Source organism: Oryzias latipes, chromosome 4, assembly GCF_002234675.1.
Source record: "Oryzias latipes chromosome 4, ASM223467v1".
Classification (NCBI taxonomy): Eukaryota; Metazoa; Chordata; class Actinopteri; order Beloniformes; family Adrianichthyidae; genus Oryzias; species Oryzias latipes.
In genome coordinates, this window is record NC_019862.2 from 6,098,195 (window position 1) to 6,124,193 (window position 25,999).

Sequence of the window (25,999 nt, forward strand, 5' to 3'; positions counted from 1 at the left end):
GAATGTTTGGCCCCTCATATTTTTACCTCACCAAATCTGGCTCTCAGAGTAAGGAACAAACCATGTTTACTAGCTTTATTTGTGACTTTTTTAATGGTAATATATTACTGGAAACGAATATGGAGCTTCATTCATAAAAACTTTAAAAGCTCTGAAGTGTCTAAATATTTAAACTTCTTTTTTGTTCGGATATTTTCAAAATAAAACCAGGTGTGGTAGCTCTAGTCTATTGCCACAGTTTAGCTTACACAGTCTTTTGTCACAGTAGTAAAATGTAAACCTGCTTTTATTTGTGTCTTTTAGCCCGTCTAATTTGAAGATGAAGAAAACCTTGTAAAGAGAAACCCAGACCATCTAAACGTGTGGGCTGGTTAACTGAGCTTCATGCTGCTTTCCTAAATATTTGTCTTGTATTTATTTTTAATTTTCAATTAAATTTCATTGTTTTAACTTGAGTATTAAATTTTGTTTTTATCTTATTTGATCCTTTTAAGGTTAATTTTTATCCTTTTTTCCGCCTCCTGCCACAGTTAAACTGCGACTTGTTTCCTTTATAACCAGAGTGCTGAATGACCCACATTACCAGAATAAACAACATTATTATGTGAATTTTTAATGGTTTGTAAATGATAGTTATTACCAGTTATAGCAATGAAACAAGTAGCCTGTCAGACCTGAGGCCTTAAAGCAGGGGTCGGGAACCTATGGCTCGCGAGCCATATATGGCTCTTTTGATGGTCACATGTGGCTCGCAGACAAATCTTTAATTATACTTTTTTTCATTAGACCAGTCCTTCTCGGGCGCGATGCGATGCCAGAAGCGCGCAGTAGTAGCGGTGCTTGGAGAGAAAACTATCAGTTTACTATTATCTATTATTTCACAGAGTTTGTTCCACCCGGAAACCTGTGAATTGCCGTGCCTAAGACTGCGCGCTCCCGTCTCTGAGAAAGAGCGCGTAGATGCGGGGACGGGATGTGTGAGGAAGAAAGCAGAGGGTGGTGGGGGGGGGGGGGTGTGACTGAGGGGTTGTGGGGACAGGCAGCAGGTGAATCGCGCAGGGATTGTAATAACGTAAAACCCGCTGCCCGTCACTCACTGCAGCGTGGGTGTGTGTGTTTGGCACCGCGTCTGCATGTGATCAGTCTTTCTCAAATCTACAGAACATTCAGACCAACCTAAGATCACGTTTAAAGTCTCAACGCCTCATTTATCAGCAACAGCATAACAATATTATTAAAAAGAATCCACAGACTTATTGTACTTTAAAAATGTTGAAATTACATCAAATACAGACATTTGTATATGTAGTTTTAAACATATCGTAGCATACTGACTTGGACTGGGTGGCTGTTGGGTCGCGTTAAAAGTTCTGGAGTTCTTGAACGCATCAAGCAGAGATCTGATTGGCTCTCAGTTCTGTCGCTCAGCCTGTTGTTAGGTAGTTTGGACCAATGGGGTTCAGCTATGGGCCGAATAAGGAAAATGGGAGGGCTGGAACGGGAGCAGGGGAATAAAGTTGGGAGAAGTGCTCTCGTCTCAGCGGGAGAGATTCAGGAGTTGCTGAATTAATTGTACGGCGTTTGTTGCGGTCTGCAGTAACCAGAATAAAGAACCTTAAAAGAGGTTAAGTATCAGTGCCTCAGTGTGGGAAAGGGACACTACATTATTGTATGGCTCTTTTGAAATTACATTTAAAAATATGTGGCGTTTATGGCTCTCTTGGCCAAAAAGGTTCCCGACCCCTGCCTTAAAGCAAATGTTTGTCCTGAATCTTTGGTGAACGTCTGTCTATTCGGACCCTTTTTACCAGAGAAAAGAACCGACGGGGCCCACTGCTTCAACCAAACGCCTTGGCTCAGAGGCACGAGGACACAGATGGTTCTCATGGACGATGGTTAAAGCGTGCACACACACACACACACACACATGTTCAGCATGTTTGGACACACAGCAGCAGAGCAGCTGGCTGCATGGATGCTCGGCCACAACTCGGAGTGGACAATATCCAACAAAAACATGGAACAAAACAGTTGTTTGGTTTCCTAAATATGACGGATTTCTCTGAATTATACACTCTGTTTTTACTTTATTTGACATCTGACCGTATTGTTAAAAAAATAAGAGTCAGGTTAAGTCACACAAGCCTTCATTTAAAGACTATCGTGAATGTGAATTTCTTCCAATAATAATAAATAATCATTCTGTCTCTTTCAAGCAACATGCCATCACATTCCACCAGCACTACTGCTGCAGCCCTCTCTGTAACGTTTGCTTCCTTTTTTTCCTTTAGCAGTTCAAAAACACAGAATGTGAATCTGTATGATGCCTGTAACAGGGTTCTGTGTTTGATCAGCAACTTGCCTCTAGAAGTTATGGACACATTTTCACAGTTTTTTGTTTTGGAAAATGTAAGAAATGGGTCAAGAAAAACAATTGATTAGTATTGTGGGAGTGACTACGCAGATCCAGGATTTTTTTAAAGGACTCCTCTTCCTCTTTTCCTGCCTGTCCACAAGGACATTATGTCCAGGTTATTGTTAACATATTGTAATCTTCACATATTTCTCCTTATTCTGAAAGAATAATTGAAAAAAGAGCACTGGACTGTAATTACTAACAGTGAAAAACACCAGGACTGAAAAGGTTAATCCTGGATCTTTGCTGCTGAGCCGATGGGAGGACTTTTTCTGGATTACATCACTTCTCCTCATTAACACTAGTTAACTACCTGTCACTTAGCTCTTCACTAGTTCACTAGCAGCTTTTATGAGGAAGCACAAAGTGAGTTAGTAAAAATAATATTGTGCTCACTAGTTAACTATTGGGCTTTCTGCACCGCACTAAGAAGCATTTTTTGAGTATTGATTTTTCAGTTTAATTTTGAGTCATTTGATGTCGTCACATTTTGAAAATGAAAAAGCATTTCTGTTAATCCATTTTAATTGTCACATTAAACATTTCCAAATGAATTTTGCTACACATTTACCAGAGAACTTTTTGAAAATGAAATGTCAAATACTATTTCAATTATCATTTTAATTAAGTGACAGAATAAGCTGTGTTGAAGAAGAAAATGAAAAAGCATTTTGGTGGATTGCTTTTTTGTTTAAATTTTGAGTCAAAAAATGCAGCTTCATTTTGAAAATGAAAAAGCATTTCTGGTTTTGCCTTTTATTTTTAATTATGCTACAGAATCGCTTCCATACACCATTGTTTCAGAAAAACAGAAGAATCCAATTTGTTTGGTAGAGAAGGTCGCTGACAACTGTTTGGAATACTGTGAGAGAAGCATCCATGAATTTATGGACAAAAATGTGATTTTGATTGGCTTAGAAGACAGCAGCAGTTCAATCATTGGTTCAGAATTGAAATGTAATGATGAGCGGCGTGTAAAGTTAAGAAACAGCTGCCAGGAGTTTATGGATGTCAAGTTGACCTTCCTTATTGTTTATTGTTGACTCTAAATTGTCCCTAAGTGTGTGTGATTTTGTGGCCCTGCAACAGACTGACGACCTGTTCAGGGTGGACCCAAACTGTAACTGGGACGGGCTCCGGCAGCCTAGCAACCCCGAACACAGCGGGTTTTATAAAAATGGATGGATCCTAGTTTAGTTTTTTGGCCTTAACCACAAGCAGTAAATTACTTTAAAACTAAAGATGGATTGAAAGGTGAAAGCTGGACTTAACCCTTTAATGTTGACAAATCTTTGAATTACCGTAACTCAACTGTTTAGGGAATCAAAATAATTCCAACGGATTCTGACATGAAAAAAAACAGCTTTGGGTGGTAAAGTATAAGCCCCGTTTTTGTACGTCAGAATCTGTTGGAATTAGGCAGATGAGTTACAGTAGTTCAAAGGTCATGTCACCAGGCACCTGCAGGAGCTCTGGGGTCAAAGGTTTAACTTCAGTGGTGGAGTGAAAGTCTGAGCTGAATGAACACACAAGCCATCATACTGTAACTCCTCATCTGCAAATTTGAACAAAGTGTTTTGTCACCAAGGTAAAAAAGCATATATATTTTTTGAAATCATTTATTTAATGGTCATCATGAATCTTTCTGGTTTTGTTGCCACAAATATTCCAAACTGGGCCTGCTCTGTGGTGACTCATAAACACTGATGTCAGGAACTGGTGGTGGAGGACCCAAAATGCACCAGGACCTGGGGGGTATTCCAGGAAGCATGTTTAAACTAGCCTGACTTTAAGCCTGAACTCTGGCTGAAATCCGCCTGAACTTGCTTACTCTGGGTATGTCGGTTCCAAAAGACTGGATATGAGTTGGCGTAATTACGCTCGACTTGGTAACCCTGGGTTAACGCTCGTGCACAGTAGGTACATAAAGACATTCTCAATAAATCGCCGATTTCTGGAGTCACCATGGAAACGCGTGGAGAAAAAAAAAAAAGCGCGACACTTGAGACGGAAGTGAGACGGAGTCAGAGATTTTAATGACGGCGGATAGAAATTATAAGTCCATCAAAAAAGTAACATGGCTGAAAGATAATTTAGTTAAATTTATTCAAACTCAATAATTGTTTATACAACTCAAATTTACGTATTTATCTAACTAAATGTCACATTACTTCATTAATCTTTTTTCCATCTTAATTACTTACATTTCTTGAACTTTCATATGTCTAAGTTTGAGCCGGCAGATATGCTCATTTTTATAACAATAAAAAGAACGGAAAAAAATGCACCGAGTGCAAAAATTAATCACAGAATATTCCATCACTGTCATAACAAGTAACGGTGGTAGAGATGCTATATAAACTCATCATCCTCTACTATACTCTTACTCATGGTGCAGAGACTTAAGCATAGTAGGACAAAATAGCTCGGCAAAACACGGTGAAACACGATAAAACAGCTATACAACTAAACACATTTTGTAAAAAACCAACACTTAAACCCAAATCCGTCCAGACAGGCAAAGGGAATGATATCCCAGAATCCTTTGCGGTGCCGATCTAACAGCAGCATCAAAGTTACACCTACTTAATTGAATTAATTTGAACGAAAGGAAAATAATTGTCTGAAAACTATGTGTTATTTTAAGGTGACCAAACAAAAAATGATTTATCTTAACTGAAGCAAATAATTAAGTTAGATCAAAGTAAAAAAGTTTATCTTTCCAACATCCATATGTGGTCTTATCACCCTCTCATGGTGGAAAAAGTATTATCTGAGCTTTTTCATCCACTAAATCATCAAATGGACACGCCATGCTGTTTCACCTCTCTGTAAACAAACTAATCTTCAACTAAACCTGCTCCGGACCAGGTTATGTTCAGAGCATGAGTTGCCATGGTAACTTGACCTACCCTGAAACATACCTCCATTCCTGGAACCGAAAGCTGAGGTTATCAACTTCCTTAGCCTCAAACTTACCGTGGGAGCTAGCATAACCTGCTTTCTGGAATACCCCCCAGGACTGGCGACAGGAAATAAAACATTAACAAACTGAAACATGACAAAAGTATGGGGAGAACCTAAAGTGCAACACAACAGAGCAGATGACCTGGCAAGGATGAACAGAAACCAAGGCACTTAGATAGGCTGAGAGTAATTAACTGAACTGAAGACAGCCGTGGATCATGAACCTGAAACTGGAGTGACTGACAAAATAAAAACCAAAAACATGAGCAAGAACAAAACTCAATCCCTACACATGTAAATAAAACTTGCTAACGCATCAAAAATAAACTTCTGTCTTTGATTTAGACGTTTTTTTCTGACAGAAATCCTTTTCACCTCAGACAAAAGTTACCTGTTGTGTCTCATCATATTTTTCAGCAAGAAATGAGACAAATGTTCTTGGTGGGGTGGGATGTTGGTGAATTCCTTAGAAAAGCAAGCAGGTGTCTAAAGCTACGCTCACACCGCCCTTAGCAACGCGTGTTCAAGCGCCAACTTTAAATGACTCGTCTATGTAAACATGTAGAAACACGCATTTCGGGCTTCTCAGTTCAAAACTCTTGCGCTCCCGCGTCACTATTGAACACTTGTTGCAAGTTAAACCAGGTTAAAGTTTGACCAATCAGGGACTCTGATTTGGTGGTGACGTATGTGTGACGTCCCCTTTAAGTCACGGAAGTGTCAACTGTCTGAAAATCAATCATGATGGGGAAATTAATATGGGCGGTTTGTGGAATTCTAAGGAACCAAATCTTTCATCAATCAGAATAGGGCTGTGAAAGACAAAGCCTGGAGCTACATTCACCAGATTCACAGCGCTTTGTCATTTTACACTAGGCCTCTACCAACTGTAGGTGGTGGACATGCTATAGTAAAGAGTAAAAGGAAGCCCCTCCCTGCTTGTCCAGTGTGAACACCGTAGGCTAAACATGCATTTAAGATTGTGCTTTTAGCGTGTACTTGAATGCGTGTCACGTGCCCCGGTGTAAACGTAGCTTAAAAAATCCTTCTAATGTGAGCTAATTAGAGAAAAGCCTCCATTTAAAAATGTAAAGGACTTTGCTAACATACTTTATTTACATGATTTCTTCACAGGTAAAAGTCCTCGTGGTAAAGGTCACATAGCCGTGGTAATCCCTCCACGGGTTTGGCTCTTGCTAGATCAGGGACTAAAGGTGGCTCTTGCGGTATTTGTGGTTTCTTTTGCTCTTGTGAGACAGAAATCAGAGCTTCTGCTCCTCAGAATCTCTTGTGCAGGAAAATGAGGGATTCGTGTGCAGCAGAGAGTAGGTTGAAGCTCAGACTTTACCGATTAGGAGAACATCTTGTTTGTTGCTTCGTGTTTGTGTGTTTGCAGAGGTTTTCCTGCTGTTTTTTTGTCTGCAGATCAATGAGGTCATTGTTCTCCAGCTTTGTTTCTGCTGACGGCTGCAGTGTGTTTCTAATCATCAGGTTACATCTGCTACAGGTTGATTTTACAGTTTGTGAAGCCGAACACGGCGATCCCTGAGAAGTCATTATCCAACAGATGTAACTTTCCAATGCTGACACCCAACATCTGCAAACACCATGCTCATCTCTCTTCATGAATGTGGAAACCAGAGGAAGGAGTCAGTAAAATGTTAATAAGTTACATTTTTATTTCTATATTTTTCTTAACCTCAAAAGTCTAACTCCTTTATACCAAATCCACTGAAAAAAATATTAATTCTGTGAGAACCCATCCTCCACTCACTAATATGACGCAAAACATAAATTACAGGGCTGCACGGTGGCTCAGTGGTTACCGCTCTTGCCTCACAGCTGGTTCAAGTCCCGGCTGGGTGACCTGAAACAGAACATCAATGGGGGGCCTTTCTGTGTGGAGTTTGCATGTTCTCCCCATGCATGAGTGGGTTTTCTCCGGGGAGTCCGGCTTCCTCCCACTGTCCAAAAACATGCTTCATTCGTTAATTGTGTACTCTAAATTGTCCCTGGGTGTGGGTGTGTGATTGTGGACACTCTACCCTGCGACAGACCTGTCCAGGGTGCCCCCTGCCTTCGCCCATAAGTGGCCGCATAGGCTCCAGCAGCCCTGTGACCCCGAAAGGGAATAAACAGAAGAAAATGAATGAATGAATAAGAAAAACCTTTTTCTCTTGAAGACCCACTTCAATAAAATTGTGTTTTTAACATGTTCATGGAGCATTTTTACCATGACGGAGAACATAAACGATTTATTTATTCAAAAACCGATTTATTCCAATTGTTCTGAATCAGAAAAAAAAGCTGTTTGAAAAAGCCTGTAGGTGTTTTAAATAGAAGCTACAGCCAGCGGGCAGCCAGCTCTCTGCTCTGCTCCATTCTGATGCATTCACCTGCAGACAAACGTCTCTGTTTTCCTCGTTTGGAATCTGGATCAAAACTGTTGTGGGGGGCTGTAAGCTAGCAGGAGAGTTTAAACAGATGAGAGATGAAAAAAGGAGGACAGGCTCACTCCACGCCAACAGTCCCGCCCACAACTCAGAGGGGAATTTCTAATGAACTCATGCTGCTCTGCAGAAACTAAGTCCTATTAAACGACAGAGGTTTATTGACTTTGGCTAAATGGCGTCATCATAATGAAAAGTCCACTGGGAACACTTTTACAACAGATCAAAGATGACCAGAGCATTTTTAGACTTTGTCATCTAAACATGTATTATGTTGAATGTAAATGGCGTGTACTTATATAGCGCTTTTCTACCTACAAGGCCCAAAGCGCTTTTACAGTCACAGACCCATTCACCCAGCCACACACACATTCACACACTCCGCTGCTGAACACTAGCGCCAACCTACCACCAGAGGTAAGGTGGGGTTCAGTGTCATCCCCAAGGACCCTTTGTCACATAGGTGTGCAAGGCAGGAATTGAACCTACAATGTTACGACCATGTGTAACCCCCGTTACAAATACACTCAGTAATAATAGAGCATTTTAAAATGATATAAAAAGGTCAATAAATATTAATAAACAACATGATAAAAACAGCTAAAAGTTGTGAGGATAAAAATATAAAAAGTATTAACATTAATAATTTATAGGTTTTATTACTATTTTTGTTTAAAAAGAGAAATTGTTTTTGTTGTCGATAAAGTTTAAAGTTTTTCAAGAGCCCTCCCCAACCTGTGCGTTGCGTAGCGGAGAGATAGGCCTGTTTAGGGCAGAGACAGCAAGCACGCGCAGCAGAGTAGCCATTAGCTGAAAAACTACGGTGAAAAACTAAAATAACGGTGCAAACCTGTTGTCTAGCCAGACCAGAAGAGGGGTGTGAGCCAAATAAGATTTTATGCCATTACGAGACGAGTTTTGGTGAGTTTTGTTTTGTATTTTGCCTACTTTTGTGGCGTAGGTTTTGCCGTGATGAGGCGAGCCCAGTTGAGACCAATTTAAGTTGTGAAAAGATGACAAAACAGTACTTTTGAGTTATTTATAATTTTCTTTGACACTTCGAAACATGAATGTATTTTATTTGATGTATTTTGGGTATATTTTGTGTGAAAAGAAGCTAATTTTGCAAGTAGAGTTGGATGTATGAAAAAGGAAAAAGAGCAGCCGCCATTTTAAGTTTCTAAAGAGTCACGTAGCCTTCTAGTGCGGCTCCGCTTTCATTTTGGAGTGGTTTTATTTTGAATATGGACTAAAATTATTTTTATGGCCTGTCCTGCAGGCCAGGTTTTTGAGTCCCCCCGAGAGAAATTGGGAGACGGTTCCGGACCGGATCGTTCTGGACTTCTCCTGATCCATGGATGGCGAGCCTACCCAAGGAGCACGATAATCCGGACTGCCTGTAGAGCAGGGGTCGGGAACCTTTTTGGCCAAGAGAGCCATAAATGCCACATATTTTGAAATGTAATTTCGAAAGAGCCATACAATAATGTAGTGTCCCTTCCCCACACTGAGGCATGGAGACTTAACCTCTTTTAAAGTTCTTTATTCCGATTACTGCAGACCGCAACAAACGCCGTTCAATTAATTCAGCAACTCCTGAATCTCTCCCGCCGAGACGAGTGCGCTTCTCCCAACTTTATATTCCCCTGCTCCCGCTGCAGCCCTCCCATTTCCCTTATTCGGCCCATAGCTGAACCCCATTGGTCCAAACTACCTAACAACAGGCTGAGCGACAGAACTGAGAGCCAATCAGATCTCTGCTTGACGCGTTCAATGAACTCCAGAACTTTCAACGCGGCCCAACAGCCATCCAACTCAGTCCGCGACAATTTGTTTAAAACTAAATATACAGGTGAATGTGTGCATTTGATATAATTTCAACACTTTTAAAGGACAATAAGTCTGTGGATTCTTTTTAATAACATTGTTATTCTGTTGCTAATAAATGATGAGTATTTCTCGTGGTAGTTTTGCTGATGGTCTAGTCTGGTTGATACGTGGTGAGTTTCTGCTTCATGCAGGCGTTGAGACTTTAAACGTGATCGTAGGTCTGAATGTTCTGTAGATGTGAGAAAGACTGCTCACATGTAGACGGGGAGACAAACACACACTCACACGCTGCAGTGAGTGACGGGCAGTGGGTTTTACGTTTTTACAATCCCAGCGCGATTCACCTGCTGCCGGTCCCCACAACCCCTCACCCCCACCCTCTGCTTTCTCCCTCACACATCCCGTCCCCGCATCTGCGCGCTCTTTCTCAGAGACGGGAGCGCGTAGTTTTAGGCACGTCAATTCACAGGTTTCCAGCTGGTACAAACTCTGTGAAATAATAGATAATAGTAACTGATAGCGCTGGCGCAGATTTCTCTCTCTAAGCACTGCTACTACTGCGCGCCTCTGGCATCGCAGCGCGCCCGAGAAGGACTGGTCTAATGAAAAAAAAAAATCTATAATTAAAGATTTGTCTGCGAGCCACATGTGATCATTAAAAGAGCCATATATGGCTCGCGAGCCATAGGTTCCCGACCCCTGCTGTAGAGCATCACGTGGTCCTTTACTTTTCCTCACTACTACAAAATCTCTGCCAAGGTTGCGGTAGGAGATTGAACACTAACTGTGGATCCAATATACTTTAAAGGAGCACTACCAAAACTGGATACGTCTGCTAACAAACTTTAAAGGATTTTGCTAAGCAATTGGACATTTAGAAAAACAGTTCTTTGTTTGCTTTGCATATTGAATTGTCTTTTGTTTGATATCTGATATTTTGTAACTTTAAAGGATACTTTTGGTGTAAATTTAAAGTGACAAAACTGATTTACAAAAAAGTGAAAAGGGTAAATATAGTGAACTCAAAAGAAAGCTTAAACTAAATTTAAGTTAAATAAATTCAGTTCTGTAACTAAAATCCCTTTAAACCAAATGACCGGTCATCTTTAAGTAAAATAGATTGAAACTGAAATTAACTTGAACAAAACCTTTTATTTGAACTTTAACAGAAGTAAAGAAAAAAACAACATAAAGGGTGTTGAAGAGGTGTCTTAACATTACTTAAGAACCATATTTGTATGTTTATTGTTGTTTGTCAATCATTCAGTAAAATGCCGGCTTTTTCTTTTCCATTCTACCTTTGTATTGACTCTTGGCTCTTTTATTCAATACACACCACTCCGTGCGAACCTATATCTGGTCCAGTAGCTTGACTACCTCTGCCTAATAGCATAGGTGCTACAAATTCTTGGCGAGCCAGCCAGGAGTGGTTCGTAAATAATTTTCAGAGCCCAAATTTGACTAAGAACTGAACAAAAAATGGAAGCCGTGCAACGAAGTAATGTTAAGATACCGAACTCACTTCTTATTACTGGTTTAACTGACACTGAATCTGATGAAGAGCTTTTTGACTTCCTCAAACAATATGGGTCCATTCAGACAATGGTACCTGTAGATCCCCCGTGTCCAGAAAAGGGCAAGCAGTCCTTTCTTGAGTACGTGTCCAATGCACCAGTCCAGGCATTATCTAGCTTACTGCCATACAGATTCTCACCCAAGAACAAACCTGACATACTTTACCTTGTCGAAGCGTTAAGCTCAGTTTACAGCCCCGTAGTTAGCAAGACAGCTACTCAGACTTACCTGACTGAACTGAGAGACATTGCAAGACTGACAGGTAAAGACTTTGCAGACTTACTGAGAGACGAACTTTCCTCTATAAGCCAAGTAGTTAACCCTGACGAAAATGACTCAGGTGACCGCCAGGACTCACCCCAAGTCCCTGACACGAATGCTCCTCTCAGTCCTCTGCAAGAGAACCCACCAACTCTTGAACCAGTCCACCCACTGATCCAAGCTCCAGTTGAGAATCCCCCACAAGTGCAGGTCAATGTTAAGACACCCACTCTAAAACCTTCTGAAGTAAACCCACCAGAGCTTCAGAAAGTAATAGTGGAACATGTGCTGAGAACTGAAGACTTCGATGCTCAGATGAACACTCCTTTCAGATTGAGACCCTTTTCAGGGCGCTGTCCCCACCCAAACAACGAAGTCGACTATGAGAGCTGACGCTCGAGTGTGGAACTCCTTTTAAAAGACCCCAGACAGCCTGATTCATGCAAATCCAGGAGGCTCTTGGAAAGTCTCTCTTCACCTGCTGTCGATCTGGTAAAGCACATACCTACCGAGTCACCTCCTTCCACCTACTTGAAAATACTCTACTCTGCCTTCGGTACGGTTGAAGATGGAGACGACCTCTTTGCCAAATACTTGAACACTGTGCAGAATAATGGTGAGGCACCATCGTCTTACCTCCAGCGTCTTCAAGTCATGCTGAACACCACGTTCATAAGAGGTGGTGTTCCTGCTGGTGAACTAGACAAGCAGCTGTTAAAGTAGTTCATAAGAGGCTGTTGGGACAATGAGCTAATAGCAGAGCTCCAACTCGAACAGAAAAGACAAATTCCACCTAACTTTTCCGAACTCCTTCTCATGCTCCGGACTGCTGAGAAAAGGCGCACAGCGAAAATGTCGCGCATGAAACAGCACTTGAATACAACAAAACCAAAAGTGTTTTCCAACTACCAAGGCGCTCAGTCCCAAAGTCCAGAGCGAGATACATCAAAAACTGTTGACCCCCTTTCTGAAATACAAGACCTCAAGAAGCAGATCGCCAATCTGCAGTCCCATCTTGCATCTCTAAAGAACAAAAAAGACTCAAACAGTAAAGTCAAGTCAAAATCCACAAACTCGACCAAGACAAAAGTCCCCCCTGAAAGTTTCAAAACTCCAAAGCCACAGCCTTCAGAACAAAAATCAGAACCTCATCCAAGAAATCGTCCAAAGCCCTGGTACTGCTTCAGATGTGGGGAGGACGGGCACATCAAGCCCCAGTGTGAAAATGAGCCAAACTCTCCCCTAGTTGCTGAAAAAAGGAAACTCTTAAGAGACAAGCAGATGGCATGGGACAAAGTGAATGGACAAGAACCTACTTTTTTAAACTAAAGAGGGCTCCAGTTGTGGGACAAATTGGAGCTGAGCCAAAGACAAAGAGTCCCAAGGAAAAGAAACGCGTCTTGAACTTCCACACACAAGCTGAAATGTCACTTTCTCTTCCAAAAGGTCTTGTTGGAGCGAAGTGCACTGCCCAAGTAGCCATTGACGATCATGTGTGCAGCTGTCTATTAGACACGGGCTCGCAAGTAACGACGATCTCCCAATCCTTCTACGAAGAAAAACTGTCTCACTTACCTGTCCACAGCTTAAACGACCTGCTGGAGGTAGAAGGAGCGAACGGCCAGAATGTCCCCTACCTTGGCTTTATCGAAACTGCCATCACATTCCCCAAGAGTTCATTGGGTGCAGACATTGAAGTGCCAAAACTAGCCTTGATCGTTCCCAACTTAAGCTCCAACTCACCTTCGCTGCTGATAGGTACTAACACCTTGGACATCTTGTATGAGCAGTACGGATTGGTTGTAGATTCCAAAGAAAAACATTCAGTTCCATATGGGTACAAAGTCGTTCTCAAAACACTTGCAGCCAGGAAAAAACACTCCGTTAATTCAGGCTTGGGTGAAGTCAGACTCCACAGTACTGATTGTGAAACTATTGGAGCTGGACAAACAAAAGTTTTGGAAGGATCGATAACTCGCAGAGTACCAGAAACTGGAAAATGGGTGACTGTTGAGGCGCCAACAACCACCTCCTTACCTGGTGGCCTTCTTGTCGAAGAAGGGTTAGCAACCCTCCCATCCAAGTTCCCTCGCTGCATACCAGTCATCCTCAAGAACGAATCTGATCATGCCATCACACTCACCCCAAAGACAATCATTGCAGAGATTCATGCTATCCAAAGTGTCCAGCCTGCAAATAATAAAACAGTGAATCCAAAATCTGAGAACAAGTCAAATCTCCAGTTTGATTTTGGCGATTCCCTCATTTCCAGTGAGTGGAAACAAAGAATAACAGACAAGTTAAACTCAATGCCAGAGGTATTTGCCCAACACGAGCTTGACTTTGGTCGTACTGGAAAAATCAAGCACCACATCACTCTCAGCGACCCTACACCTTTCAAACACAGGGCCAGGCCGATACATCCGCAAGACTTGGAGGCAGTACGCAACCACTTGCAACAGCTCCTCGATGCCGGAGTCATTCGCGAGTCTGAATCTCCCTTTTCGTCCCCGATTGTAGTCGTTCGCAAGAAAAATGGAGATGTCAGATTATGCATTGACTACAGAAAGTTAAATCTGCAGACTGTAAAAGACTCGTACGCCTTACCCAATCTCGAGGAGTCTTTCTCGGCTTTAAGTGGATCACACTGGTTTTCGGTCTTAGACCTAAAATCAGGCTTCTATCAGATAGAAATGGAGGAGGCCGATAAACAGAAAACTGCCTTCGTCTGCCCCCTCGGTTTCTTTGAGTTTAATAGAATGCCTCAAGGAATCACAAATGCCCCCAGCACGTTCCAGAGGCTCATGGAGCGTTGCGTGGGAGAGCTCAACCTGAAACAAGCCCTTGTGTTCCTTGACGACCTAATAGTGTTCTCTTCAACCTTGGAGGAACACGAAGAACGCCTCTTGCAAGTCCTGGGTCGTTTGAAAGAGTATGGTCTAAAACTGTCGCCACAAAAGTGCAGGTTTTTCCAGAGCTCCGTAAAGTACCTTGGCCACATCATCTCAGAAAAAGGAATCGAGACTGATCCTGAGAAAATCTCGTCACTCAAAACCTGGCCAAAACCAAACACTTTGAAGGAATTGCGGACATTCTTAGGATTCTGTGGATACTATCGCAGATTCATAAAGGATTATTCAAAGATCATGCGACCTCTCAACCAACTCACGAGCGGATATCCACCTCTGCATAAAAAGACAAGTGCCAAAGCCGGCACAGCCCAATATCATAACCCCAAAGATCCTTTTGGAGCAAGATGGAATGTGGACTGTCAAACAGCATTTGACGAAATCATCGAAAAATTGACAAGTGCCCCAGTGCTCGGGTTTGCCGACCCTACTCTTCCCTTTACCTTGCACACAGACGCAAGCACTTCAGGGTTGGGGGCAGCCCTCTACCAAACACAAGAAGGTCAGAAACGTGTGATCGCCTTCGCAAGCCGCGGGTTGTCAAAGTGTGAAGCTAAGTACCCTGCACACAAGTTAGAGTTTCTCGCTCTAAAATGGGCAGTTACCGAGAAATTCCAAGATTACCTTTACGGACGCCCTTTCCTTGTGATCACTGACAGCAACCCCTTAACGTACGTCTTGACCACCGCAAAACTTGACGCTACAAGTTACAGATGGTTAGCTGCGCTGTCCACCTTTGACTTCCAACTGCAATACAGGGCAGGAAAACAAAATCAGGACGCGGACGGACTATCCCGACGCCCACATAGCGCACAACCAGACGACATGCTGTCCAAGAAAGAACTGGAAAGAATCCAACAGTTCACACAAAGGCACCTACCTGACACACACCATTCAAACCTTGTTGACCAGAGCATAATAAAAGCCATCTGTGAAAAGCACTTTGTCCACCAGTCCACAGACGAACTAGCAGAGTCCATCACTGACAATCCTTTGGTTCTGTCTTTTGCTCTCACTCCCCAAGCCGTCCCCCAAAGCTATGAAGAGGAGAACCAGCTTGGTGGTTTGCCAGTCATTCCTCACTTTACAACATCAGACTTGAAAGAAAAACAACATGCTGATACAAGCATCAGAGAAATAGTCAACCAGATAACGTTGGGGGAAAAAACCCCACCAACTGCAAAAAATGAGCTTCCTGAACTTGGCTTGTTGCTAAGAGAGTGGAACAAGTTAGTCCTTAAAGACGGAGTCCTCTATCGTACCAGACAAGAAAGTGCACAAACGCAGTATCAACTCGTGCTACCACAAGAGTTGAGACCCCTTGTCCTGAAAAGTTTACACGACGACATGGGACACTTAGGTGTCGAAAGGACATGGGACCTGGTGAGAAAGCGATTCTATTGGCCCAAAATGGCCACAGACATTGAGCTCAAGGTCAAGACTTGCGAACGTTGCACACGTCGCAAAGCCCGACCAGAAAAAGCCGCACCTCTCGTGAACATTGTCGTCACCCGTCCACTAGAGTTGGTGTGCATCGACTTTCTAAGTCTAGAGCCAGATTCGAGCAACACGAAGGATGTGTTAGTGATTACAGACCACTTCACGAAGTATGCGCTCGCCTTGCCAACTCCAAACCAAAAGGCGCGCACAGTTGCTCGATTCCTCTGGGAAAACTTCATCTCTCACTATGGTTTTCCCGAGAGACTTCATAGTGACCAGGGTCCGGACTTCGAGTCTCGCACGATAAAGGAGCTCTGTCAGCTGGCTGGTATTCGAAAAGTCCGAACTACTCCTTACCATCCGAGAGGGAACCCTGTTGAACGGTTCAACAGGACCCTCCTCGGCATGCTTGGCACACTGGAGAATCACAAGAAGACACACTGGCGCGAACATGTCCGACCCTTAGTACATGCTTATAATTGTACAAAGAATGAGGTGACGGGGTTTACCCCATATGAACTAATGTTCGGCCGACAGCCCCGGCTACCCGTCGACCTCGCGTTCGGTCTGCCAGTCGACCATCAGCCAAGTTCCCACTCAGAGTACGTTCGCAACCTCAAGTCAAGCCTCGAATCCAGCTACAAAATAGCAACTGAAATGGCAAAGATATCGGCCAGTCGCAACAAAGCAAGATTTGATAAATGCATTGTTGAGTCCACCTTGAAGGAAGGCGACAGAGTGCTCGTGAGAAACCTTCGCATGCGAGGCAAGCACAAGTTAGCCGACCGCTGGGAACCTGAAGTTTACATCATTGTGAAACAATCAAACAACCTCCCTGTCTATGTTGTTAAACCAGAGACAAGAGACGGTCCTCAAAGAACCCTTCATCGTGACCTGTTATTGCCATGCGGTTTCCTTCCTGCTAGCCCAGAGGAAGCAGAACAAATTGTGAAAGACAAACCAAGGCGACCCAAAACACGCCAACAAACAGAAAGTGTTGAACAAGGGTCCGATTGTGAAGATTCTGATTCTGGCTATTACTACGATTATCATGATCTAGTAGTGGAAACCAAAAGTCCCTACATCCCACCTGACACAGAGAACCCTGAAACCGCTGTAGGGCAAACGCCAGTGGAAACAACCAAAGCTGCTGAAGCTAAAGAGAGTCAACAACTATCGGATGAGACATACTTACCAAGTGAGACAAACCCACCAGAAGAGTCCTTTACCGAACCTGTAGAAAGAAACTTACCTGAAGAGAATCCAATCGAAACTGACGGAGATATCCAAGTCGATACTTACCCTGAAGAAAAAAACCTACCTCAAGTAGATCCTGAAGAGTCCCCTGAAACAGACAGCCAAACCAAAGACATTTCTGACATGCCCGTAGAGATTGTCACTGACACAGACCAGTGCCCAAACGCCACTGACACTAATGACACTATCACTGATCCCCTAAGACGTTCAAACAGACATAGGGAACCTGCTCAGAGACTGACCTATCCTGAACTAGGTAACCCACTCGTCACTGTAGTCCAGTCTCTATTTCACAGCTTAGCAGTAGCATTCACTGACTCTTTAAATGCTCCCAAGATGTTAAAGATAGAAACTGTGTGAAACATGTACGAGGACGTGCATGAGAAAAGGAGGGGAGGATGTAACCCCCGTTACAAATACACTCAGTAATAATAGAGCATTTTAAAATGATATAAAAAGGTCAATAAATATTAATAAACAACATGATAAAAACAGCTAAAAGTTGTGAGGATAAAAATATAAAAAGTATTAACATTAATAATTTATAGGTTTTATTACTATTTTTGTTTAAAAAGAGAAATTGTTTTTGTTGTCGATAAAGTTTAAAGTTTTTCAAGAGCCCTCCCCAACCTGTGCGTTGCGTAGCGGAGAGATAGGCCTGTTTAGGGCAGAGACAGCAAGCACGCGCAGCAGAGTAGCCATTAGCTGAAAAACTACGGTGAAAAACTAAAATAACGGTGCAAACCTGTTGTCTAGCCAGACCAGAAGAGGGGTGTGAGCCAAATAAGATTTTATGCCATTACGAGACGAGTTTTGGTGAGTTTTGTTTTGTATTTTGCCTACTTTTGTGGCGTAGGTTTTGCCGTGATGAGGCGAGCCCAGTTGAGACCAATTTAAGTTGTGAAAAGATGACAAAACAGTACTTTTGAGTTATTTATAATTTTCTTTGACACTTCGAAACATGAATGTATTTTATTTGATGTATTTTGGGTATATTTTGTGTGAAAAGAAGCTAATTTTGCAAGTAGAGTTGGATGTATGAAAAAGGAAAAAGAGCAGCCGCCATTTTAAGTTTCTAAAGAGTCACGTAGCCTTCTAGTGCGGCTCCGCTTTCATTTTGGAGTGGTTTTATTTTGCATATGGACTAAAATTATTTTTATGGCCTGTCCTGCAGGCCAGGTTTTTGAGTCCCCCCGAGAGAAATTGGGAGACGTTCTGGACTTCTCCTGATCCATGGATGGCGAGCCTACCCAAGGAGCACGATAATCCGGACTGCCTGTAGAGCATCACGTGGTCCTTTACTTTTCCTCACTACTACAAAATCTCTGCCAAGGTTGCGGTAGGAGATTGAACACTAACTGTGGATCCAATATACTTTAAAGGAGCACTACCAAAACTGGATACGTCTGCTAACAAACTTTAAAGGATTTTGCTAAGCAATTGGACATTTAGAAAAACAGTTCTTTGTTTGCTTTGCATATTGAATTGTCTTTTGTTTGATATCTGATATTTTGTAACTTTAAAGGATACTTTTGGTGTAAATTTAAAGTGACAAAACTGATTTACAAAAAAGTGAAAAGGGTAAATATAGTGAACTCAAAAGAAAGCTTAAACTAAATTTAAGTTAAATAAATTCAGTTCTGTAACTAAAATCCCTTTAAACCAAATGACCGGTCATCTTTAAGTAAAATAGATTGAAACTGAAATTAACTTGAACAAAACCTTTTATTTGAACTTTAACAGAAGAAGTAAAGAAAAAAACAACATAAAGGGTGTTGAAGAGGTGTCTTAACATTACTTAAGAACCATATTTGTATGTTTATTGTTGTTTGTCAATCATTCAGTAAACTGCCGGCTTTTTCTTTTCCATTCTACCTTTGTATTGACTCTTGGCTCTTTTATTCAATACACACCACTCCGTGCGAACCTATATCTGGTCCAATAGCTTGACTACCTCTGCCTAATAGCATAGGTGCTACACATGGGTCGACCGTCCTACCACGGCTGCCCACGAATGTGATCTATGTTTTCAGTCCAGGATGTTTTTCTCTCAGCTCTGCAGCTACTTCTGAGAATTTCAGGAACATCTGAAATGTTCAGGTGAAAAGACCACGATCCCTTTCAGGTGACTTTGGTGTCTTCTTTAGGGGATCTTGGAATGTTTGTCTCTGATTAAAAGACCTGATGTTGTCCTTTGTTCCTTCTTCCATGACGTTCTGTACACTGAATTTGTGCAGACTTCTTGCGTGTTTAAAAGCTGGAGCTTCAGCTGTGTGACGTCTTTGACTCTTATATTGCTTCGGTTTCAAGAAGCACATTTTTGTCTGTACTTTCCAGTGTCCTGAAGAAGCAAAACTTGAAAGGTCTGACCTCAGACTGTAGGTTTTTATTTGGTGTCATTTCTTGGTCTTGTTTGCTTTGTGTCGTAAAAGTTCTTGGAAGCATTTATGTTGAATCAGGAGCAGTGAAAGACGAGCATTTTCGTCAGAACTATCTAAACTAGATCTTGGTGAGAAATGCACCTCAGGTTGTCTTTCTTAGGGTCTCATCTCAGCAGTGATGAAAGTCAGGTAAGGAAAAAATCCCTGAACTTTTCTTTGAGCGATATGGCGGGCACAGAGCGAAATTTTGGAAAAATACGTGGTCTTAGATGCATTCTGGTGCATTCTGGCAGCTAGTTATTCACTTCTTTATCAAGAAACTAAGACTAATTGGAGCATCATGATTTGTCATTCAAACCCCTAGTTTGACTCTCCATTAAGGACTTGCTGGTCCCAAAAAAGAATTTGGAAAATTGCTCAAAGTAACACAATCCTACAATCTATGCTTTTCCTTAAAGCTGCAAAACATACAATTGCTAAAATATAGTAACATCAAAGCCCGAAATGGCAAAAAGAACACCAGTAACTATGATATTCTATGAAAATACCTCAGTTATTTATACATTATTTCTGCTTTAGAAATGACTGATGTACAACATCCACTTGCACTGTTTTCTCAAACTATAATTACATCAAAATATGGGATCTGCTTTAAACTTTAATTCTATAACATAATACATCAATTCTTTAACACCAATACTAAGTAATCTGGGAAATATCAAAACAAACATACAAACTAAACTAAATATTGTAAACATTATTTTTTAAGGGAGTGCGGGTCCAAACCATCAAATACTTATAATTAATGTCAACTATACTGAACTAAATCATGGTAATTAGGAAATACAAATAAATTAGATAAAGAAATGTATTCAAAATAAAAACTGAAACTCAAAACTAAAATTGAAATTATTTCAAAATGTGGTTTTGAGATTATTTTAAACAAAAAAGTATTTGACCTACACTACCTTAAAAATCTTTTTTTTCCAGCCAAGACCACTTCAATTTGTTTTTTATCGTCTTCTCACAACTGAGGTCGTGACCACGCTCAATAATGACGATGCCTGCCATTATTTTAACACAAATTTGATCGCAAACTCTTCAGATGTGTTTGTGAAAGTTTAGCGTGGGTCCGCCAGTTTTGGTCTCTAGGGAAGCAAGTCACGCTGACCACGTGGTGCAGACAGAGCCAATCAGACCCGTCGACGCATCTGAAAGCAACTAAAACGTCCCGTCATTGGTCAATTAGGCCGGGAAGACGAGAGATGGCCACGACCATAGAGGAAGCGATCTGCGGAGAAATATAGAAAATAAAGCTAAAATTAGCTGATTTCAGACCATTTTTTAATCCGGAAAGCGATTTGTCCGTAGAGATCAGGTCTTTATTTCCCGGAAAGTACGTTCGGTTTGCTCAAAAACCCGGATTTCCGGGAATTCCCGGAAGACTTTCATCACTGTCTCAGTGTTTCCTTTGGAAGTCACCGGCAGCTTTTCCACACTGACAGTTGAGCCAGTTCTGGTTCTGATCGGGTTCATTTTGTGTGTCAGATGTCGATGACTCGTGTGCTGTCCCTGAAGGCTGAAAGAAGTTCCTGCTGTGGCTTTCAAAGCCTGTTTACACTTCCTACGGCGCGGAGCGTGCGTGTTGACAGCAGTAAGAATGGGGGAACATGTGTGGTTCTCCCACAACCAGCTGGAACAAAAAGCATCTGACAGCAATCAGGACAAGGCAGGAATGCACGAGACCAGGCAGCTGCAGCCCTCCTCCATGGCGCCCCGACTGCAGAGAGAACGAGGGGAAGACCAGCTCCACAGTTCAGCAGACAGTCATTTAATATGGCTGATGTGGCGAGGGCGGCGGCACAGGGACAGCTGGCGAGCCACTCGGGGAAACGCTCGTGCATCTTCATGTGGAGGTGATGGCTTCAGTGAGCTTTGGTCCGGGCGGACGAGCGAACGGATGAATGGACGGGTGGGTGGCGCCGTGCGGGGCCTGAGGGCAGCGGCGTCCCCCGCTAACAGGGGGGTAAAGGGAAAACAGATGTTGACAATCAGGTCTTTGCCCTTCGTGGTTTTGGAGAGGAAGGGAGGCCGGCACTCATTTGTGGGGAACTTATTAGACTTACTGTGGACAAACTGGAGAAATCGGTTCCACTGAAATGACCCTGCAGGGCTGTCGTCATGGCAACACATATTTGGAAGAAGCTACCAAAATATGTTTCATACACGTTATGTCATAAAAACAACTCATGAATACAATTAAATACAAGGAAGACAAACAACCAAAAGTCATTTTATATATATTTTAAATAAATGGTTTATTTTTGAACGTCATTTGGTCGTCCAAAAGATACCTGGAGTACAAACATTCACAAACATTTCCAACATGAACAGAGATGCTGGGAGGAAATCTGCCCTCCTTCCAGCCGACCTCCATCCTCAGAGTCCAACACAACAGCGCCCCCTACAGGAGGTGTGTGTATGCGTCACAAAGAGACGCAAACACACTGGCTCTCATTCCAAAATCCCTCTTCTCTGTGGAAAATCAGACAACATTTCCCAAAAATGAAGATGGTGAAAGCATTCTTCCTAGGAGAAGAACACACCGTTTCTCAAACACAGATCCGTCACCCTGGAAAAAACAGCGGTCCAGTTTTTAAGAAAAGGCTGTAGAAAGGGGACTTTAAGGAAGACTTTTGATCTTTTTCAGCTTTTAAAAGTTGTATCAAATTTTATATAATTTTTCTGGGAACATTTTTAAACAACCTGAGAGTTTCTTTAGAATAAATGTTCAAAAGCTCAGAGATGAGACTGGATTTGGTTTCAGAATGACCCTTCAACAAAATGTCTAAACTCTGACTTTTTCCAGTGAAGTTACTGAACTCTGATTCAACTCAGAGCCTCAAGCTTGATTTGAAACTTCCATAAAAAAATGTAGAAAAAAAAAATCACATTAACAGTTAAGCTCCAGCCCTAAATGTTTCATTCGTGCTTCAGAGCAGCGACAAACTGAAGTGAAAAGCTGAGGAGGAACACGACCCAGAACACCTGCGGCGGTTCTGATCCGTCCTCCTCAGGAGCCGTGAATGCAGCAGGATCTGATGTTGCAGCAGCTGCAACTGTCAAACTGGTGCAAACGTCCTCAATTTAGGTGTAGAAAAAAACATTTTATTTTCTTTTTGCATTTTTATTCCACTGTCCTCTTTGCTTATTGATTCAAAAGCTAAAATCATTTTATAGCAATATTTTAATGTTGTTATGGAAACATGTACAATGTAAAGCTTTAAATATTAGAAAAAAAATGTATATTATTACTATACTAATTGTCAATATGTTTAAAAGCTGATTTGTTCATTTGCAGCTAACTAAATTAACCAACCCGGAACCAGCAGGTAGAGAACCACAGAACCACAGAGTTGAATTTACAAACAAATGAATACAACTTTGTTAAAAAAAAGACTCATTAAAACTGAATCATTCAAACGTAGTCATCAAAGAGTAAAAAGACTGTTATCATCAGGATCTTTGTTTCTGATGATAACTTTAAGATGATAAAAGGGGGGGTGAGTAGTTTAGTTTAGTAAAGATCATCTGACTTAAGTTAACTAGTGGTTTTAAGGGAGTTTTGTGTTAACTAACTGATCAACTGGCCCATGTTTAATGTGGACATTTCTGTCTTTAGGACACATTTCATATCCCGTTTGCTGATCCGGTTCGTGTACTGACTGTAAAAAAATCTTGGTTTTGTTTTCAGATTAGGTTTTTATGGGTCAGATAAAACCCTTCATGCTACTAAACGATGTTTCTCTCCGTTATTTGACGAGTAGACTGCATCACAAAGATGAAGCCTTATTATTTTTTATTTTATGTTATTTTTATTCAGACCTGGGAACATCTCAAGTTATATAAAGAATCGGATATTGCCACCATATTTAAGGGAGCATTTGTGTTCTAATGCTAATTTTATTTATTTATTTATTTTAAATCTATGCTCTTCTAGATGCTGTATGGGTTTATTATGACTTCTTGTCCACGTAATTTGTCTCTTTGCCAAATATTGTGTTTTTGTGTGTTTATTTTTATGTTCATGTGTTAAAAGACAATAAATATATATAGAAAAAAATAATATTTCCATAACATTAATATTGATCAGTGGTTCTTAAAAGAACAATTAGATCGCAGTTTGTTTCAGGAGCTGAAATCTTCTTTTTTCTCTTTTACAAATTTAGTGGTTAATCTTATAAAAAAAAAATTTTAATGTTTTTTTTTTTGCTCAAACATATTAATAGTTAAAGTGTTTAATATTTAAGCTGAAATGTAGCACTAGATTGTCCTTAATGTCACAGTTTGCTTCAGAAAATGTGTCTAAAAACTTCAAAACAAATCTCCTTTTGTTGCTTTTTCCATAGAAAAATGACTTTGAATTCATTTTTCACTAAAATATACTGATAGGTAGACTGGGTTCAGAACATAAAAACAAGAAAAGGTCTTTGTTCCTTTCAAATCTGACATTACCATAGTATTTATGTTAAAGATTTGCTTTTATTCACCCAACAGAAATCAGATGCTGACTTTCAGGACTTGGTTTGATCCATTGTCACGTAAAATGGCTCATTTTTGTGGAATCGTCTGAAGGAGATCCTGAATCTTGAAACATGTCGGTTTTCCTGAAACCAGGCAGGAATTCAAGCAGTTCTTTTATGTCTGTTAGGATTAATCAAAATATTTTTTTTTTTACCACTGTCTTTAAGTTTCAAAGTAATTTGACAGAAAACCTCTCCTGTTGTTCTGTGATCATCCAGGTGAGCGGTGAGGTTCATACAGGTAGAGTTTCTGCTTCTGTCCTGTTTTTGCTTGTTTTCTTCCTTTCGTTTGGGTGAATTTTCATTGTTTTGCAGAAGACAAAACACGTTTGTGTTTGTGGTTTTCAAAGTTTCTGGATCTGCTGTAATGTGACCCTTTTTGTGGATTTCAGAGGAAACGTTTGATTTTTGCTATAAAAAAACGCGCATTGTGGTTTTGAGGTTCTGGTTCTGCTCTGGCTGTTCGCCGGACTCCGTTCCCTGAAAGGCTGGATTAGTGAAGCTGACAAATCCAAATCCAGGTTTTCCCCTGACAGAGCACCTCCCTCGCTGCGCCTCCCCCTCCTCACCCCCTGGCCTGGTGTACCTTAGCCCCCCAACAACCCCGGTGTCCCTCGGTATCTCCGGCTGAATCGCATTCCTCCGTTGGGCCGTCACAATGGGGGGACTGTGCGGCGGCGGCTCTGCTCTGGTTCAGGTATTCCCCCTCTGATTAGGAAGCTGAGCTTCACAGACCTTCACGCCGAGCTCCAGCTCCTGATCCTCAGGTTGAGACGCACGCTCCTCTGGGGGGGTCGTGGCTGCGGACGCTCCGCTGCATATGAAATGAAATGATGACAAAAAGGCTTTGGGTGAAGAAAACATCCTCACATGCATTTTATTTAAATATATATTACATATTCATGCACTTTCACATGATCGGCGCTAACATGGAAATATGTAAATATTACCATCATTCCAGAAAACATTTACATGTTATCACATCATGTTTTCATGTACATATTGATTTATTTCTATTAATACGAATAAAAATGTCTCATTTTGATTCCACACCTTGTTTTATTATTTAAATTAAATGTATTAATCTTTGTAAAATACATCTAATAATTTACTTTAATTTTCCCAATTTACTTTAATTTTCCTAAATTTATTCTGACATTTAGTCAGAATAAATTTGCAAGAATGAATCAAAAATGAGAATGAATGAATGAATTCAAATAAAAGCGTACTTTCCCTTTAGAATGAGCAGGCTTTAAGACATTTTTTATTTAAAATAAAGAAAAGAATTGCGAGATCATTAGTGAGATATGTTAGATAATAAAAATAAAAATATTTAATACTAACATTCGAAATATTCAAATATTTGAAATTGAAAAATACTTTAATTATATTTCGTTTTAACGTGGACCTTATCGGAAATATATAACCGAGGCGCGGTTTCCTAATATAACAATGAACAACAATAAAAAAAAACTTGTGCTCTGCGGGTCTACCCGCATTATTTTTTCATTCCTGTAAAGTTAAAACGTATTTTTCATGCTAATGTTTTTAAGAAAAACCTAATAGGAAGTCGGCCTCCGCGCGCGCACCTGCCTGTCGGACACCTGAGCAGCGGAGGTCCGCGTGCTCTCCCACCGGTGTTTTTTTTTAAAGAAAAAGCAAAGTTATAAACCGACAGACACGTGACTCTTACCTCCACCTGCCCTCGTGACCTCACAGCGCGGTTCGGCTCGTCGTCTCGTGATGAAGATGAGCTTCTTATTAAGCGCGAGAAGCAAAAAGAGCAGAAGCGGCCCGCGGCGCTCGACGATGCAGAAAAAAGGCTGGTCGCGCGCGCGCACGCGCGTGAGGGGGTGTGTCTTCCTCCCAGCAGATGACCGCCGCTCACCTTGCCACGAGCTCCGCAGGAGATTGGTTCATTGTCAGTTTT

General features: G+C 41.4%; 3 long non-coding RNA genes across 3 annotated transcripts; 2 read left to right on the forward strand and 1 right to left on the reverse strand.

The window, feature by feature from the left end:
- Window positions 1–8,469: 8,469 nt before the first annotated feature.
- Window positions 8,470–9,233, forward strand: LOC110015020. Its single transcript, XR_002290075.1, has 2 exons — window positions 8,470–8,754; window positions 9,113–9,233. It is a non-coding gene; the product is annotated as an uncharacterized LOC110015020 (long non-coding RNA).
- Window positions 9,234–17,636: 8,403 nt separating this feature from the next.
- On the forward strand, window positions 17,637–19,297 carry LOC111947343. Its single transcript, XR_002873157.1, has 2 exons — window positions 17,637–17,921; window positions 18,280–19,297. It is a non-coding gene; the product is annotated as an uncharacterized LOC111947343 (long non-coding RNA).
- Window positions 19,298–21,775: 2,478 nt separating this feature from the next.
- Window positions 21,776–25,866, reverse strand: LOC110014918. The gene is made up of 2 exons (XR_002873162.1): window positions 25,763–25,866; window positions 21,776–24,883 (listed from the first exon to the last, which is right to left on the reverse strand). It is a non-coding gene; the product is annotated as an uncharacterized LOC110014918 (long non-coding RNA).
- Window positions 25,867–25,999: the final 133 nt, after the last annotated feature.